Source organism: Sciurus vulgaris (genome assembly GCF_902686455.1).
Source record: "Sciurus vulgaris genome assembly, chromosome: 19".
Taxonomy (NCBI): Eukaryota; Metazoa; Chordata; class Mammalia; order Rodentia; family Sciuridae; genus Sciurus; species Sciurus vulgaris.
This window is the reverse complement of record NC_136480.1, coordinates 14,677,859-14,695,228: the sequence shown is the minus strand read 5'-3', so window position 1 is coordinate 14,695,228 and position 17,370 is coordinate 14,677,859. Positions and strand designations below refer to the sequence as shown.

Below are 17,370 nucleotides of genomic sequence, written 5' to 3'. Positions count from 1 at the left end.
CGTTCTCTTGGCCATAGGCTACACCCTCAGCTTGCTTGACAGTGTGAGCTCACAGGAGACCAAGGAGAGTTCGTGAGTTGACCTGCACAACCCACCACCCTCATTGGCCAATCCCTAAATAGCACAGTGGGTACATCAGTCAATTTGACAGGGGGTAAGCTGGACATTGGAAATTTTATGACCTCATCTAGCATGACCAGATGGGCAATTGGGCAGGTGCTAGAAAATATTGGTGACAGTGGGGAATCCTTTAAAATGACGCATACATTAGTTTTTTTATTGTTTGTTCTGATTAGTTGCACATGACAGCAGAATGCATTTTGATTCATTGTACACAAATAGAGCACAACTTTTCATTTCTGTTTGTACACGACGCAGTCACACCATTCATGCCATAGTATATGTACATAGGGTAATAATGTCCATCTCGTTCCACCATCTTTCCTACCCCTCCCCCCTCTCCCCCCCACTTCCCTCTGTCCAATCCAACGTTCCTGCACTCTCCCTCTCCCCATCATGGATCAGCATCCACAGATATATCAGAGAAAACATTTGGTCTTTGGTTTGGGGGGATTGGCTTATTTTGCTTAGCATGATATTCTCCAACTCCATTCATTTATCTGCAAATGCCATAATTTTATTCTTATTTCTGGCTGAGTAATATTCCATTTTATATATATACCACAGTTCCTTCATCCATTCATCTATTGAAGGGTATCACAATGGGTTCCATTGTAAATTGAGCTGCTATAAACATTGATGTGACTGAATCACTGTAGCATGCTGCTATTAAGTCCTTTGGGTATAGACAGAGAAGTGGGATAGCTGGGTCAAATGTGGGTTCCATTCCCAGTTTTCTAAGGAATCTTCATACTGCTTTCCATAGTTGGTTGCACCAATTTGCAGTCCCACCAGCAATGTATGAGTGTACCTTTTCCCCCACAACTTCACCAACACGTATTGTTGCTTATATTCTTGATCATTGCCATTCTGACTGAACTGGGATGAAATCTTAGAGTAGTTTCAATTTGCATTTCTTTAATTGCTAGAGAACATTTTTTTATTCATTGCTAGTTGAACATTTTTTCATATATTTGTTGACTGACTATATCTTTTGTGAAGTGTCTGCTTGGTTCCTTAGCCCATTTATTGATTGGGTTATTTTTTTTTATGTTAAGTTTTTTGAGTTCTTTATATATCCTGGAGATTAATGCTCTATTTGAAGTGCGTGTGGTAAAGATTTTTCTCCCATTCTATAGGCTCTCTCTTCACGTTATTGTTTCCTTTGCTGAGAAGCAGCTTTTTAATTTGAATCCACCCCATTTACTGATTCTTGATTTTATTTTTTGTGCTTTAGGAGTCTTGTTACGGAAGTCAGATCCTAAGCTGTCATGGTGAAGATTTGGGTCTACTTTTTCTTCTGTTTGGTGCAGGGTCTCTGGTCTAATTCCTAGGTCCTTGATCCACTTCGAGTTGAGTTTTTTGCAGGATGAGAGTCAGGGGTTTAATTTCATTTTGCTGCATAAGGATTCCAGTTTTCCCAGCACCATTTGCTGAAGAGGCTATCATTTTCTCCAGAGCACATAATTTTAATTTCTATCCTCACTTAAACATATTAACTGAATCCATTCCTAAGCTTTTGGTGAAGGCCAAGGTCTTGATGTGTGGTTGACCACATTGGCCCAGGGGTCAGAGTTCACACTGTATTTGTTGGATAAACAACTTGAACTCGTCATTAACTGAGATGCACAGGCTTGCTCTGCGCAGAGCAGAATGAGAATGGAAAGACCGTGAAACATCCAAGTGCAGACTGCGCAGGGCTTGGCCCCTCCATCCTGCGGCTTTCAGAGGCATCTCACCCACACCTGATTCAGCAGTGTTTTTAGCAGCTCAGATTTACTCTCTCCAAAACATTTACAAGATCAACTCTCTTCTTGCACTTACGTTAAATGTTTACGGAACATTTAATCCAAATATGTAATTACATAACGAATAGAACTGGCACAAGAGGAGATGGGCGGGGACACAGCGAGCTCTCAGAAGGTAACCACTGGGTGGGAACAGAAGGACCAGGGAGCCATGCATTCATTCTCTGAGCCGCAGGCAAGAGGGTGGAAGGCACTGGCGATCGGGGGGGAAGATGAGATCGGTTAAGTTTCTGATGCAGCAATTTGTCTGATAAAGAAGCATTAAACAACGGGCAAAGAGCGGCTGACAGAATCCGCACGGACCGAAAGCAGCCTTGCTGGGCAGAGCGGCAGGTGTGACAGCGGGGTCAGAGGGAAGGCAGCGATCTGGGGCTCTTACTAAGTTGTACTTTAATGAACAACGTATTTCATCAACCCCTTGGGTATTTCGAGAGTCGCCTCAGATAAAGATTCCGCCCACTCCAACCCAAGAAGAAAGCTTAGGAAGAATCCAGAAGAACATCTCAGGACAGCAGCAGAAAGTCGAGAGCCGCCTCCACCCGAGGCCCAGCAGGCACGCTCGCAGGAAGGCCCTTTGGCGAGGCCACAGCCTCCTCACTCCAGACTCAGCCAGACCAGCATTCCCAGGACGAGCACACGAGGGTCCGCAGCACCAGTGGCAAGAGCCGCAGCAGCTACAGCTCTGAGGGTCTTCTCACGGCCAGCTACCACACCAAGGGCCGCGCGGACTCAGCGCACCTATGCATCAGGCTTCACAGTACCCGGGAGGTCCCATGTCACAAATAAGAACGCTGAGCCTTGGGAGGCTAGAAACATACTCATGAGCACATGCCAGTAAATAACAGAGCCTGGCTTTAAACGCGAGCCCGTCTCACAGTCGGTTTCATAGGACATAAGGAAAGAGGGAGCCTTCCTGGGTGTGGAGATTCACAGGAGCACAATGTGATTTATTTATCTGTTTGTTTGTTTATTTATTTATGAATGAACCCAGGGGTGCTTTACCAACTGACCCCATCTCCAGCCCCTTCTTATTTTCTACTTTGAGACAAGGTCTTGCTAAATTGCTTAGGGCCTTGCTAAACTGCTGAGGCTGGCCTCAAACTTGCGATCCTCCTACCTCAGCCTCCTGAGCTGCTGGGATTACAGGCTGCACCATCGCACCCAGTGCACAGTATGATCCTGAACAATAATTGTAATTATTTAAATGATGTCCCTGGAGATAAGGAGGGACTTAGTGTCTAACTCAGCAACACAGCAGAGGCAAAAAAGGGCCTAGATTTGGGGCAAGACAAGTGTCAACATCACCATCTGGATGTGATACTCTGAACTAACCTGTTAGGATGGTGGTGGCAGCGGTGGCACGATGGGGGGTGACAAGGGGAGCGTTGCCCAACGTGAGGCAAACAAGCACGGCTTCCAATTGGCCATTCCATCATCTAATACCTGCCTGAGAAAATGGCATTGGAAAATGCTGCTGGGATGTCACCTCTGTGGTAGACCATTAAGCACTAGCTGCACATGAAGCACCTCACCCAGTGTGATTGACAGGTGAACTCTAAGCCCTGGCACCAGACCAACAGCAGGCTGGAATGTTCTAGAAAATATCGGGCCCTTGCAGAAGACAGTTCTCACCTGCACCGTATCGCTTCCTTCCTCCAAGATCCCAACGGGGTTACGCTGGCAGCTCCATGTCAGCAAAGACAGACTTTGCTCAAGGGTGCCAAGCTTCTTACAGGTGTTAGAACCCACTGTTCTCCATAGGTGTTTGGTGGGTTAGAAATAAGACAAGAGGGCAGAGGAGGAGGAGAGACTGACCCAAAGGGAGTGTTTCTCCATGATATTCCTCAAAATCAAACCAGCCTTGAATGACGGAGAAGGACCACAGTCGTACTGAGAGGCTTAGATGCAAAGGAAATCAGAGAAACCGAACGTCTCATCCGCTCATCCCCTAAACGCATACACGCGACACCTGCCACAATCTCTGACCTGCCCGTTGCCCGCGGTGCAGCTCGTACTGAGGCCATGTTCTCTGAGCCAGGTCCACGGCCGGCTGACAAAGCGGCTGTTCACCTCCTGGAAGTACAGACAGAGTTTTGGTTCTGTGTGGGTTTATTTGTCTAAGAAATCGGCTCTTAGCTTTTACTCGATCCCCAAGTTCTTACCTTTAAAAGTTAACAACTGATAGTAAAAAAGAACCATGATTGAGGTAAAAGAATTAGCAAGGAATTATTACCTGGGAGGACCAACCTCCTCCCTCCCCTGTGTGTCTACTCCCGCGTCCCATCTGTGGTCACATTTTATGTGACGGATCCCTACTAGGGTGTAATGGTCTGCTGTTTGCCTTGTACTTTCTGAAGGACTGTGTATAAATAATAGTTCATGTTATGGTCATTACCACTCAATTTGCAGGTTGCTCCTTCTAACAGCTTCAAAGAAAGACAAATATTTAATGACCAGTCGCCGTGTTCCAAGGACAGAACTGTGCAACACATTTACAAAGAGGGCAAAGAAGGACTGCTCTCCCAAGCCACTCCATGGGCTGATGAGTTTGATCTGTTCTTTGCTTTCTTTCCTTTCCTCCTGCCTGCCTGCCTATATTTCCTTTTCAAAAATACAAAGATAGTGGAAAACATTAAGGCGTCTGAGAGATTTTTAAACGTGATTAATTCTGCATATTTATAAAGGATATTAACACATCCTGCAGCTAAATGGGACCAAATGGGTTTTATGAAAATAACAAATAAATAAAAATGCATTCGCACAGAGATGGGAATAGACACATAAGTTCCAAAACTCTTCTAGGAACTGAGGGAAATTAATGGATTTCATCATGAGACTCCTGAGCCGGATACAGACTCCATGTTCAATTGCATGATGCTTGGCTACATTGTATTCTCCCCCTTAGTTTGATATACACAGTGAAGAATCCTCTGAAGAATTTAAGCAAACACTGTCAGATAACAGCAGTTTTTGAAGACTGACAACCAAACACGCACACACACACACACACACACACACACACAGAGTCTGTTTTTCCCAGCTTCCATTTCCAGACTGCTTACACACACACACACACACACACACACATACACACAGTCTGTTTTTCCCAGCTTCCATTTCTAGACTGCTTCTCCGGTAAAGATGACTTATTTTAAAAAATAATTGCACTTATTTTGACTACTCTGGCTTTTGAAGACAGTTTAGTTATATTCATTGCACAAGCATTCGGAAATGGTCTATTTGTTTCCTAGATCCCAGCCCAAGCACTATCAATTCATCTTGTGGTTTTGAAAGAAATAAACACCCCACAGGACTCGTCTGTTTTCAAAGGCAGGTAGGTGTGTAATAACTCTGGGATTATTTTGGGACTTAAAGCAAAAGGGCTCCTGCCTTCTGCTGCTGCTCAACTCAAAGGAAGCTGGGTTCTTTGGCTTTGCAGAACACGGACACCGCCTTCTGCGACAGGTCTGGTAACAGTGCCTGGGCTAGAAGCAAAATCCTCAGAACGTGAAAATCAAATTCTATATAATCCGCTTACAGGAGAAGCAAATTAAAAACTATTTTTGTAAGTTTTTGAGCCCAACACACGGTCTCCACCACAAATGGAATTTGACATTCAATCCCTCCCTACCAATGACCCAAGGGATATAAGTCTGTCAAGAAGCTTAAACTTAGCTAAGAAGTCAACCTAAGCCACTGGCTGGCCAGTCCAAATTGAAGATAGGTTTGCTATATTTTTCTAAACAGAATCTGTTCTCTATTTTGTGTGGGTAAATAATTTCCTTGCAAATTGCTTAAGTACTGCATGAGCTCAAACAGAGCATAATGCTCAGCCTTCTTCTCTTTGTCATAAAACACCACAAAATCAACTCAAAGCCAAAACCCCAAGCCTGTCTGGATGAAGGACTGTTGAGACGCCATTTTTTTCCTTCTGTTGCAGTCCCTCTTTGGAGAGGAAGCAGATGCACTCATCTGCCTCGCGATGACTGTCTGCAAGAACACTGTGCTGGCCAGATTTCTGCAAACCTGACTAACCACTTATGCATATGAGAGATATATTCTATTGGCCAAGTAGAAATGTACCTGGAGACGTTCAGAATGTACTACATTAGACACATACTCACAGGCAAGTGTTTTTAAGTGGATTAGCCTAATGGTTACCCGTGCCAAGCTGACTATCAAACAGAACGTGCTCAAGTCCCATCTCTGGTACTAGTTAGCTGTGCGACCCTGTGCAGGTGACTAAACTCCACCATGCAGCTTTCTTGTTTTAGTCTACTTTTTCATCTGTGACCAAAAGACCAGGCAAGAACAATCAGAGAAGGGAAGCTTATTTGGCTCATTGTTCCAGATGTTCAATCCATAGTTTGCAGATTTCATAGCTCTGGACCAAAGATGAGGAAGGAGGACGCTAGTCAGGAACTGGCAACCAGGAAGCAGAGAGAGCTCCTCTCACCAGGGACAAAATAAACACACTAAACGCACACCCCCAGTACCCACCTCCTCCAGCCACACCCTAACTAGTCACCACTCAGTGAATCCATATCAGTGGATTAATGCACTGGTCAGGTTAAGGCCCTCAGATCCCAATCATTTCACCTCTAAACTCTTTCATTGTTCCATACACGGGTCATGAGCTTATGGTCATATCTAAACCATAACTTTTATTTATTTATTTTTTTTGGTACTAGGGATGGAACCCAGGGGTGCTTCACCACTGAGCCACATCCCCAGCTCTTTTTATTTTTTTATTTTGAGGCAGGGTCTCACTAAGTTGCTCAAGTCCTCACTGAATTGCTGAGGCTGTTCTCCAACTTTCCATCCTCCTGCCTCAGCCTCCTGAGCAGCTGGGATTTCAAGCCTGAGCTGGTGCACCCAGCAAACACTTGTGTTTTGGGATGTGACGATAGCTGTGGCATGGCTGTCATGGAGTCATGAAGTGCACGACGTTAAGACCCTCCTTCTGGGGCTATCTTTGGAAACTCGACTTCAGCAGCTTCATTACACAAAGCCTCAGCTTCTTCCATCTCAGGCTTCTGCCCATTACAAGTGGAGTCGGGAGGGATCCGTTCTCTGGGCATTTCTCTAAGCGGAAGCAATTCTCTTTTGAAAAACAATTCTGCTTTCAGCTTTAAAACTAAACAATAGGGGTAAAAACTTCAAGGACCTCCCCATATTAAACTTCTTAAAACCATGAGCTACATCTAAATCTTTAGCTTGCCCACTTCTGTGGAACAAAATCTAAATCTTTCAGTTTCAAGAGCAAGTTGGCGGACATCTACCTCCCTATTCCTTTCCTTGGGGTATACTTGTTATCCTGCCCCCGAACGTTCCCTGGCCATAATGTCACTGTCACTAACCGGTTTTGTTTCCTGCAGCCTCTGCTTACAGGAATCATGGAAGCAGGGGTAAAGAGAAGCCAAGAATATGAAGGGAAGTTGGGGACCTTGCTCTGTTGGTGGGCAGCAGGGCAGCGGGTAAATCAAGGCCCTGGTCCCACCTGTATTCAAAGCCAAGCCTAGTCTCTGAGAGGAGCCACACCCTTGTCTTCCCTGCGAATCCACCTGTAAGTCCCTGGATCCTTAAGGCAGCCTGACTCAGATTCCCTTCCCTGAAACCCAAAGAACTTATGTCCCATGCTTCCCACTGGAATGGACATTTTATTACCATACACTGTTAGGAAGCAGTAGACCATCTGGACATGTTCTATCAATCATAGGTGATTGACTGACTGATAGACAGACAGACAGTCAACCTTCCCATTCCAGAGAACGTCAAGTGGCATACATCCTTCTTTGCAAAACACTATTTCCCTACCCCATTCCCTCCTCTGTTCCAAACGGAACAGAGTCATGAGCAGAAATCACTGACACAATCTTTGGAGGAAGCCCCTACTTTTGGGAAGATGTTCCCATCAGTCCCAGGGAAGAGTCTGCCCACAGAGATCCCCACGCCGGGATGACAGGGCTACTCTGGTGAACTCCTGGGTCCCTGTAGAGGTGGACTTGGTTCTAGCTCATCAGTTCCTCGACCCCCTCAGCCATTAGCCCCAGCTTTCTGACCTCCAACCCAAGGGCTATTCCTTAACCCTGGCACTCCCCTGCTGACCCCCAACTCACCTGCTTACCATACGGCAGAGTTCGTGGCTGTTTGGGTACAGTTTTCTGATCCCATGTGGATGTTCACAGACTGACTCTTTCTCTCATCAAGCTCATAAAGCTCGGACAGTTCATGAGACTCTTTAGCCACAGATAATAGTGGCTCATTTCCTCTGACCCAGCTCTGATTCCTAGACCCCCCCAAATCCTAAATTTTTCACATCACTATACTGGTGTTTTAGTCAGCTCTCTCACCACTGTGACCCAAAAACCCAACAAGAACTATTTTAGAGAAAGAAACGTGTACTGGGGGGACTCATGGTCTCGACGGTTTTGGTCCGTAGATAGCCAGCTCCATTCCACAGGACCTGAGATGAAGAAGGATGTCCTGGAGGAAGGTAACTGGGAACATGGCACCAGGAAGCAGGGAGAGACTAAGCTCAGTTCACAAAATGTTTACCCCAAAGTCATGTCTCCGATGACCCACCTCCTCCAGCCACACCCTCCCTCCCTACAGTCACAATTCAATGACTCCCTGCCAGGGATTAATCCACTGATTAGGTTAAGGCTCTCAAAACCCATCATTTCTCCTCTGAACCTTCTTGCTTCGTCTCACACATGAGCTTCTGGGGGACACCTCACATTTAGCCATACCAACTGGGAATCAGGAGGTCTGGGTTTCAGCCCTGGATCCATTCTTCCGTGATTTGGCCATAGTCTACTGACATGAAACCACTTCCTAAACTCCATTGTTTAGTCTTCCAGGACCACCATAACAAGGTGCCATAGCATAGTGACACAAATTTATTACATCACAGTTCTGGAGGCTAAGAGTCCAGGATCAAGGACTGTGAGGGAAGGCTCTGTCCCAGAAGTCTCTCCTAGCTTCAGGGAGCCCAAGGTTTACCTTATCAATGGCCAACTGTTCCTGTGGTCTCTTCACCTCATCTGCCTTGTGTGTGTGTCTGCATCCAAATTTCCATTTTATAAGGGCAACAGTCATACTGGATTAGAGGCCAGAACTACTCCAATATGGCCTCATCTTGAAAAGTTACATCCACAATGACTCTTTTTACAAATAAGGTCACATTCTGCAATACTGGGAATTGGGACATCAGCCCATGAAATTTGGAGGGGACACATTTCAACTAAAAACTGGTATCTCCTGTTTTATCTACTTTCCAAGCTGACATGAGAGAGAATGGATACAAAAGAATTTTGTAAACTGTAAAGTGCTACCCCAACACTAGGAGTTATGGGGACTTCAACATACATCCTTGTTGAGCCTTACAGCCCAATGCCCATCCTATTAATTATTCTGCATATAAGACTGACTAGAAGTGGTCTTGCTACCTCTATAAAAGTGCATTTATTTTTCTGCAAATGCTATTTCCTTTGCATTTATTGATTTGCATAAAATGCCACTTGCTTAAATATTTATGTTATGTGGATTTGGTAATAGTGTAGCTTAATTTCCACAAAATAAAAAGGTACATTATCTCTCACTGCAGACAAAGCCCTCTTTTTTTCCAACCCATTTGCATCTCTATCTCTCCAAGACTGAGATTTATATAAATGGATTAACAACACAGAAATAAAATAGTGTCCTGGGAGGGGGGAGGAATCTGACGGGAAAAAGGGTGTGTACTTTGAAACTATCTAAAACTTTTCTAAGAGTTCCTCTAAAGCCTAAGCTGATAGAAAAGCAATTGAAAGTCAAACTAGCTGAAATGATAGTCACTATTTCCCCTAAGGAGGAAAAAGGGAGGAAGTTTTCTGATTCCATTTGGTTGTTTTTCCTAAATGCTAGTGTTGGGACTATTTTCTTCCCAGAGGAAGTGGATGACAATAGGAATAATTGTCTTCATAGGGAGTAGCGACAAAATTTTCTAATATCTTGGAAAATTATTTTTAAATTACATGGCGTATTTGTTTCCTGTAGCTGCTTCAACGAATTACCACTAGCTTGAGGGATTGAAATAACAAAGTTTTTCTCTCACGGTTCTGGAGGCTACATGTACAAATTTTGGCAGGATCACACTGCCCCTGGGGCCCCTGGAGATGGATCTGTCCCTTGCCTCCTCCGGCTCCTTGTGTCTATCTGTCCCCTGTCGCTCCAATCCCTGCCTTATCCTCTGTGTGTCTGCCTCAATTTCCCTCTGACTCCCTCTTGGAAAGACATGTAGGACGGCATCCAGGGCCAACCAGAGTAAACTGGGGTGATCACCTCATCTCAAAAAATTTAACTTCGCCATACATGCAAAGACACTTTTACAGGAGGTCACACTCAGAGGTTCCGGGAACTTGGTATGGACACCTTCCAGGGGGCATTTCTCAACCTGCCACATGTGTGTAGAAAAAAGAAGTATCAATATATGTGTGTGTGTGTGTGTGTGTGTGTGTGTGTGTGTGTGTGTGTGTATACACCTGTAATCCCAGCAGCTCAGGAGGCTGAGGCAGGAGGATCTCGAGTTCAAAGCCAGCCTCAGTCAAAGTGAGGTGCTAAGCAATTCAGTGAGACCCTGCCTCTAAATAAAACATGAAATTGGGCTGGGGATGCAACTCAGTGTTCAAGTGCCCTTGAATTCAATCCCTGGTAACCGCCTCCCCCCCCCAAAAAAAAAGAGCAGCTTTGTGTTCCTCTGTTTTGGATAATGGGGTCCCTGTGAGAAATGTCATTCCAGGGAAGATTCAGAGGCTTCAAAACAGGTTGAACACTCCAGCTCAAGGGTGGCGGTTCTGAAAATGCTTCTCTGACTGCACGTGGAAAAGAATTTTCTGAAAGAACACATACCTAGGTCCGCATAGGAGATTCTGTGTCACGGCTCCGGAGGTGCTTTGGAACCTGCGTGTTGAGAGGGGCCGCGGTGGTTTGATCCCGTCTCCAGGATAGGGTGTCACCTGGCTCCAGTAAGTCAGGGTGCTCGTGGGCCTGTTCTTCATCTCCTATTTGAGAATGGTGGCAGGAGAGGAAGGGGTCGTGAGGCTGACAAGAAGAACAGAAGTCTGGGGAGGACGTTCCTGGGCTGTGAGCACTTCAGGGCAATTGTTTTTTAAGGATTATTGGCATTTTCTTTAAAATGTTACAATGCCTCAAAAAGACAATACTGAGCAATTTCCCTTCTAAGATGTCCCTAGATTAGCCCATTCATAGAGACAGATGTGAAAGGTGGTGGCCAGGGGTGAACCAAGGGAAGGGAGAATGGGAAGTCGTGGTAATGGCACAAAGCCTGCGCTTTATGAGACGAGGTGTGCTCCATCGGATAGCGGTGATGGTGTCCCAAGGTGGATGCACTTATGGTCGCTGAACTATACACTGAAAATTGCTAACGATGAATTTACGTTATTGTATTTTACTATCTTTTTTTAAAACTTCTCAAGTGGGACTGGGCATGTCGCTCAGTGGTAGAGCACTCACCCTGGGTTTGACCCCCAGCACCAGGAAAAGAAAATATCGTATGAAGCGAGGTGTCACAGTGTCGAGCCCTAGTCCCGACTGAATTCTTAGTGGACGTTTTTGTGCACGCCTTTCCTGTATGATTTTGGTTTCTAACAATCGGCACCCTCAGCTTCTACTTGGACTTCCTTCAGAAGATGCTGACGAATGCCCAGGAAGAGCCTGGATGGCCCTTAGCCACTGACTTCTGGCTACACTGTGCTCAAGACAACTTTGCACGTAGCTCATATCCAAGAGTTCCCCTATGAGACCCCAAGGTTGCCTGGTCTCTTCCGATCCTCTGCCTCCCTGGCATGCTCACCCGTCTCCCCTAGAGTCCTTCCTTCAAAAATCACCGTGCCACACACACGCTTTACGGTCCCCATTTGGCCGAGCTGGTGAGAACAATTCTTAGATCAGAACCGACCACACGATTTTTTCCACCAAAACAGAAAAAGAGTTATGCTCTCCCTTGTGGAATGAGTTGGTTTTGTTTATTTTTAACGTGCACAAACAGCTTTAGGAAGCATATGAAGATGACCCAGGATAGCCAGGGACAGCTGCAGGGAGGAGGCATGGACGGCAGGAAGGATTTAGACGAGCACAGACTGGGGGATGATGGCCTGAAGCCAGGAGCCAGGCCGGAGGCCGCAGGGGCCAGACATATAACTGCGCGAAGAGACTACGTGAATGGCAGACGAGAAGCAAAGGCAGGTTCTGGGCACAAGAGATAATTTTTAGAAAAACCAGGCCTGCTCGACAGATGTGCAATTAAAACGTGCCCAAGATTTTATGTAGCTCGTCAAATGAGGAACAAGGAGAATGAAAACCAAAAACACATACGGGGCTACCTGCAGCGCCGGAACAAACCTGCCAACAGATGCATCTGTGACTTCACCACTAAAAACGGGAGAAAAGCATTTGTGCTTCTAAGAACAAGCGTCATTTGCATGCTCTTAGTTTTCTACAATTTACAGATCTGGAAGATAACTTGGCCTAAGATAATAAATGGCCAAGAATGCTACAAAATCAGAGAATGCCCAAGGGTAAGATGGTAATGCCACATATTCAATTGGAAGGACACGCACGTGTCTGTTTCGGCCCTTCCAAAGTCTTCTGACTTCTCCTAGCAGGGGTCAAATGATTTGGAGGAACACTGAGTTAAATAAAGCCGTGGGGTATCCGTTCTCAGAGTCTTAAAGGGAAATAAACATTTAGAATCAACACAAAGGGAATAGATAGAACGGGGGACACTTTTCTATAGAATGACTTTTAAGATAGTCTAGGCTGTACCAATTCTGTAAGGGTCTGCTTGGGAAACCCACACTGTGACCTTCTTGAGATAACAGGATCAAGGGAACGGGGACCTGGGTCTTCCCACCTGAGGATCCTGGTTTCTCCTCACCGCGGTGAGCAAACAGCTCCCCCGGGTGGGTCTCCTATAACTCGTGTGTCTTTTCTGTCCCCTGGATGCCCCCTGTTCCACTGCACAGGGCAGAGCCTGCATTCAAGGTAGCACATGCGGGTGGAGGGATTGGTGGGGAACCTATTCTTGTCCCTTACCCCACCCGTCCCTAGCGTTTACATCTGCACCTGTTATTTGTCTAGCATGACTTGGGCTCAATTACAGACCAAGACATTTCTCAAGAGAAAGGAATGTGGCCGAGACACACCTGCTCTACTCTTGTCCATCAACTTAGCTGTTGGCGCAGGGCATGCTCCAGCCCCCACCCAAGAACAAACAGCTGCTCTCATCAGCTGTAGGCCTTTCGGAGGTGAAGACACCAAGCCACTGGAAGTCACTTCTTCTGGGACAAGCAGAACGACTCATCATTCTGAGGTCCAATGGCGGTTGGAACCAGAAGACATAAATTCAAGTCCTGACCTTTATTGTCACTAATCCTGTAGGTTTGGGCAAATATTTACCACTTCTTTATCTGTAAAACAAATGTAACCCCCACTGAGCCCACGGGGTTACTGTGAGCATCAAACTATTCATTGAGAGAACACAAAGCACCTACTGTGTATCTGGCACATAAGAATTGCTCAATAAATGTCCATCTCTCACTAGTTGACTTCATTTAACTGAATTCAGGAAGGTAACACTCTTTGGAGTTCAGGCATATGGTGTGCTACCCCTAATGGTATGGGAGACAATTTTACACGGTACATGTGTTATTTTTATATGTATTATATTTTTAAAATACTTCTTCTGTAAGTCCAAGATTTCTTAGAAAATTTCGCTTAGGTTAAAACTGAAGTACTTAAGAAAACAAGCCAACGAAAAGAAGAATGTTAAGTGAATCCACTTACAGGTCGTAGACAGAAAAAGTGGTATATTGTAAAGTTGCATATGAGTGACTGACTTTAGGGAGACACTCATATATTGTGCTGATGGTCCAAAGAGGTTTTAGGAAGAACGTAAAGAGGCTTCAGGAAGAACGCTTCGCTAGGGGAGAACTCTGTAAGACAGCTGAACAGCGATGGACTGCTCCAAGAAAGCATTCAGATGCTGGAGCCGTGCAAGCCGAGTGTCCCAGACCTGTTGGAAGAAGCCACAAGGTGGATGTGATGCTGGCTTTATGTGTCAACTTGACACCTAATGGTTTGCCCAGACAGCTGGTAAAGTTTTTCTGGATCTCTCCGTAAGGGTGTTTCTGGAAGAAGTCAGCAAGTGACTCAGGAAAGAAGACCATCTCACCCAGTTTGGATGGGTTCCATTGAAACCACTGCAGATGCTTGGGATGAAAGGGCAGCGTAAGGAGAATTCACGGTCTCTGAGCTGAGACATCCATCTTCCCCTGTCCTTGGACACTGCAGCTCCTGGTTCTCTGGCTTTGGGACTCAAGTCTGGGCCTTTACTCCTGAAGCAGTAGTTACTACTGAACTATTGCTTTGCCTTTCTCCAGCTTGCAGATGGAAGATGGTCAGCCTTGCTGAACTCCACATGAGCTAATTTCCATAATAAATCCCCTCTTGAGGAGAGGGAGAGAGAGAGTACTGGGGAGTGAAACTGACCAGTTACATTACGCACATGTGTGCATCTCTCACAATGAATCAGGCTGTCGTGCATAACTATAATGCACCAGTAAAAATTAAAATAAAGAAGGTCGACGCCGTGGCACACACCTGTCATCCCAGCAGATTGGGAGGCTGAGGCAGGAGGATCTCAAGTTCAAAACCAGCCTCAGCAATTTAGCAAGGCCCTCAAGGACTTAGTGTTTCAAAATTTAAAAAATAAAATAAAAAGAGCTGGGGATACGGATCTGGGTTCAATCCCTGATACCAAAAGGGAAAAAAAAAAAAGAAATTGAAATAAAGAAATAACTCTCTTTATGCATCTCTCTATATATAGAGAGCCTACTGTAGGTTTTGTTTCTCTGGAGAACACACTCATGCTCGGGGACTCAGACTGCAGATGGATGATTAGACTGTGTGCCCATTAAGGTCCCCTTTGAACCACAGGAGACTATGCTGCTATCATTAGAAGGATTTTTGCTGTGCGAGTTTACAGGCCCCAAGTCAAAAGTCCTGAATGAGAGACTCCTGGGAGAAGGCGGTGTCCTTCAGAACTTGAGGGCCGTGGGCTCTCTCCGGTGCCCTGTGCGTCCCCTGGCTGAGTTTCTTGTCCGCCTCCACCAGCGACTCCGCGCCAATTTCCAGCACACTTCACAGGCTCTGCGCTTCTTTCACTGAAAGCTCCCTTGGAGAATAGGCCCAGATCCTGCCGCCTGGTGATCTCCTCTGGGTGAGAGTCCTTGGAAGGCACAAGGTAATTAAAGCCCACACACACGAGCTAGAGCCAGCTCTGGCTGACTGATGTGGCTCCCCTCTGATTGGGTCTGATTTGAATAAGAATGGCAGGCAGGCAGCGGAGACAGCAGAGGCTAAAGAGGCCCTTCCACCTTCTGAAGGGAAAATGTCAGAGGGGGCGTGAGCTCTGGAGCCAGCTCCCACCTTCCTTCCCCAGGGCGCGCTCTCTCTGCTCTCCTTCTCTCTCTGTCCCTCTCCCACTGAAGACCTCAGTCTGCAGTTTCTGGAATGTTCCCCTGGCCTACCTGGCTGCTTCACAGGAAGCACATTTAGCACAGATCATCAGGTGGGGTGATTCCCGGGAGCAAGGGAAGCCCCTCAAGCACCCCTTTTGTCTGGCATCCCTTTCACAGACAGCAATGTCTTGGTAAAGCAAGCCCCCCACCCCCTGGCCCCCCGGGAAGCACCATGATTGGAATTCAGGCAGAGGCTGAAATGACCTATTTGATCCTAATGGTAGAATTTGTGCCTAGGGACATCAGTGCCAATGCTGTGACTAAGGACAGTTCATGCCAGGCAGGATCCTGAGGAATATACTGATCCTTTGTCACGACTACCTGTGAGGTAAGGGGCTTTCATTATCCCCATTTTATAAGTGACAGGCTTGGATGAGCTGCAGGCTGGGGATTCTAGCTCCAACCTACGGACTCCAAACTTAGGTTCTAAACCAAGGAAGCCATCCACGGAGAGACCATCTGAACCAGCTCTTCCTTTTTAAACAATGGGAAAATGACCCCGGGGCACACACCTGTGACCCCAGGGACTGAGGCTGAGGTAGGAAGGTCGCCAATTCAAGGCCAGCCTGGACAATTTAGCAAGACCCCCATCTCAAAATAGACAGTTAAAGGGCTGGGATGTGGCTCAGTGGTGTAACCCAGGACTGCAAAACATTAATTAGTTAACCTGGCAGAGCGGGAACCCAAATCCAAGGCTTTCTGGAATTGAGTCCAAATTCCAGACTCTTTCAAAGAGGCCACCGTAATGAAGGGAAAGGAAGAGATGTGAAAGATTCTGGGTTGGAATTAGGGAGGAAGGAAAGGGGGCCAGCCATGCGCAAACGCTTCGCCCCTCCCTGGTGGCAGTGTGGGGTCCAGAGGGGGCCTGTACCTCAGGCCCCTGCTGCACCACCCTGGCTGTGTGGCCTCGGAGGAAGCAGTTATCCCTCCCCATTGCTGGAGAAGCAGAGGCTGTGAGAGGCCAGGTCACCTGCCCAAAGTCCCACAGCCCGGCCTGGTGGCACAGAGAGCCAGACCCAGTGACTGGTAGAACAAACTGGAACAATTGACTTTGGTTGTAAATGTTTTGAGCTTCTGGAGTTTGTTCGTTTCTTGGGAGGAGGAGGGGAAAGTGAAGCAGGTTGCTGGCTTTTCAAGTGTTGAGTCCTGACGGTGAGTGACATCCTTGCTAAGCACCAGCCGGGTGACCCTTCGCCCTGACAGCGTGCTCCCAGCTCTCCCCAGGTGCCGGGTGCTGTCCCCTTACCAGGCGGGCTCTCAGTGACAAGCTGCCTTTCTGACTTCCCGTGGGAAAGCATGCCCCGGTGACCCCCGGAGCAGACGAAAGGGTCACTGGGAGAATGAAGCAATTAGCGGCCCCTGACGAGCGGCTGTCATTAGTGACGGGGTGAGTGAAGGCGCCGGCCCCGTCCCCCCCATGACACAGCGAGCTGCGCAGGCTGGGGCCCTTGACCGTTCCCGCGGCTGCTATTCCCTAAGACGCCCATCTGGCTCTGGTACAGGAAGCAACCCACGTGTCCCCAGGACCTGGCTGGCATTTGAAGAAAAGGGGCTTGCTAATGAGTAAGCAGCTGGCCTGAAGGCCGCGCACCTCAGGGCCTGGGGCAGCTCTGGGCCTGGTGCCCCTCCATGCTCGGGCCCCACGGGATTGAGTGTAACCGTTAATTAGACACCTGGGCCCACACTTATGGCCCACGGCTTCAATCCCTGTTAAGGTTTTTAATAAATCAAACCCTCTGCAACCATCTGCCAACGGAAGAGGGTAGCAGAAGTCCCGCCCTGCTGTCTTCCCCAGCCGGCTTCAATCCCCAGCAGTTAACAGGCTGAGTTGCCCCTGGGCCACCCCTTCGCCTCGCTCG

General features: G+C 47.0%; 1 long non-coding RNA gene across 1 annotated transcript in view; it reads right to left on the bottom strand.

The window, feature by feature from the left end:
• Positions 1-3,926: 3,926 nt before the first annotated feature.
• LOC306650319 overlaps positions 3,927-17,370 on the bottom strand; it is a 510,857-nt gene continuing 497,413 nt past the window's right edge. The window contains exon 6 of the long non-coding RNA XR_013760863.1: positions 3,927-4,001. This is a non-coding gene — a long non-coding RNA (uncharacterized lncRNA). The remainder of the gene's footprint in view (positions 4,002-17,370) is intronic.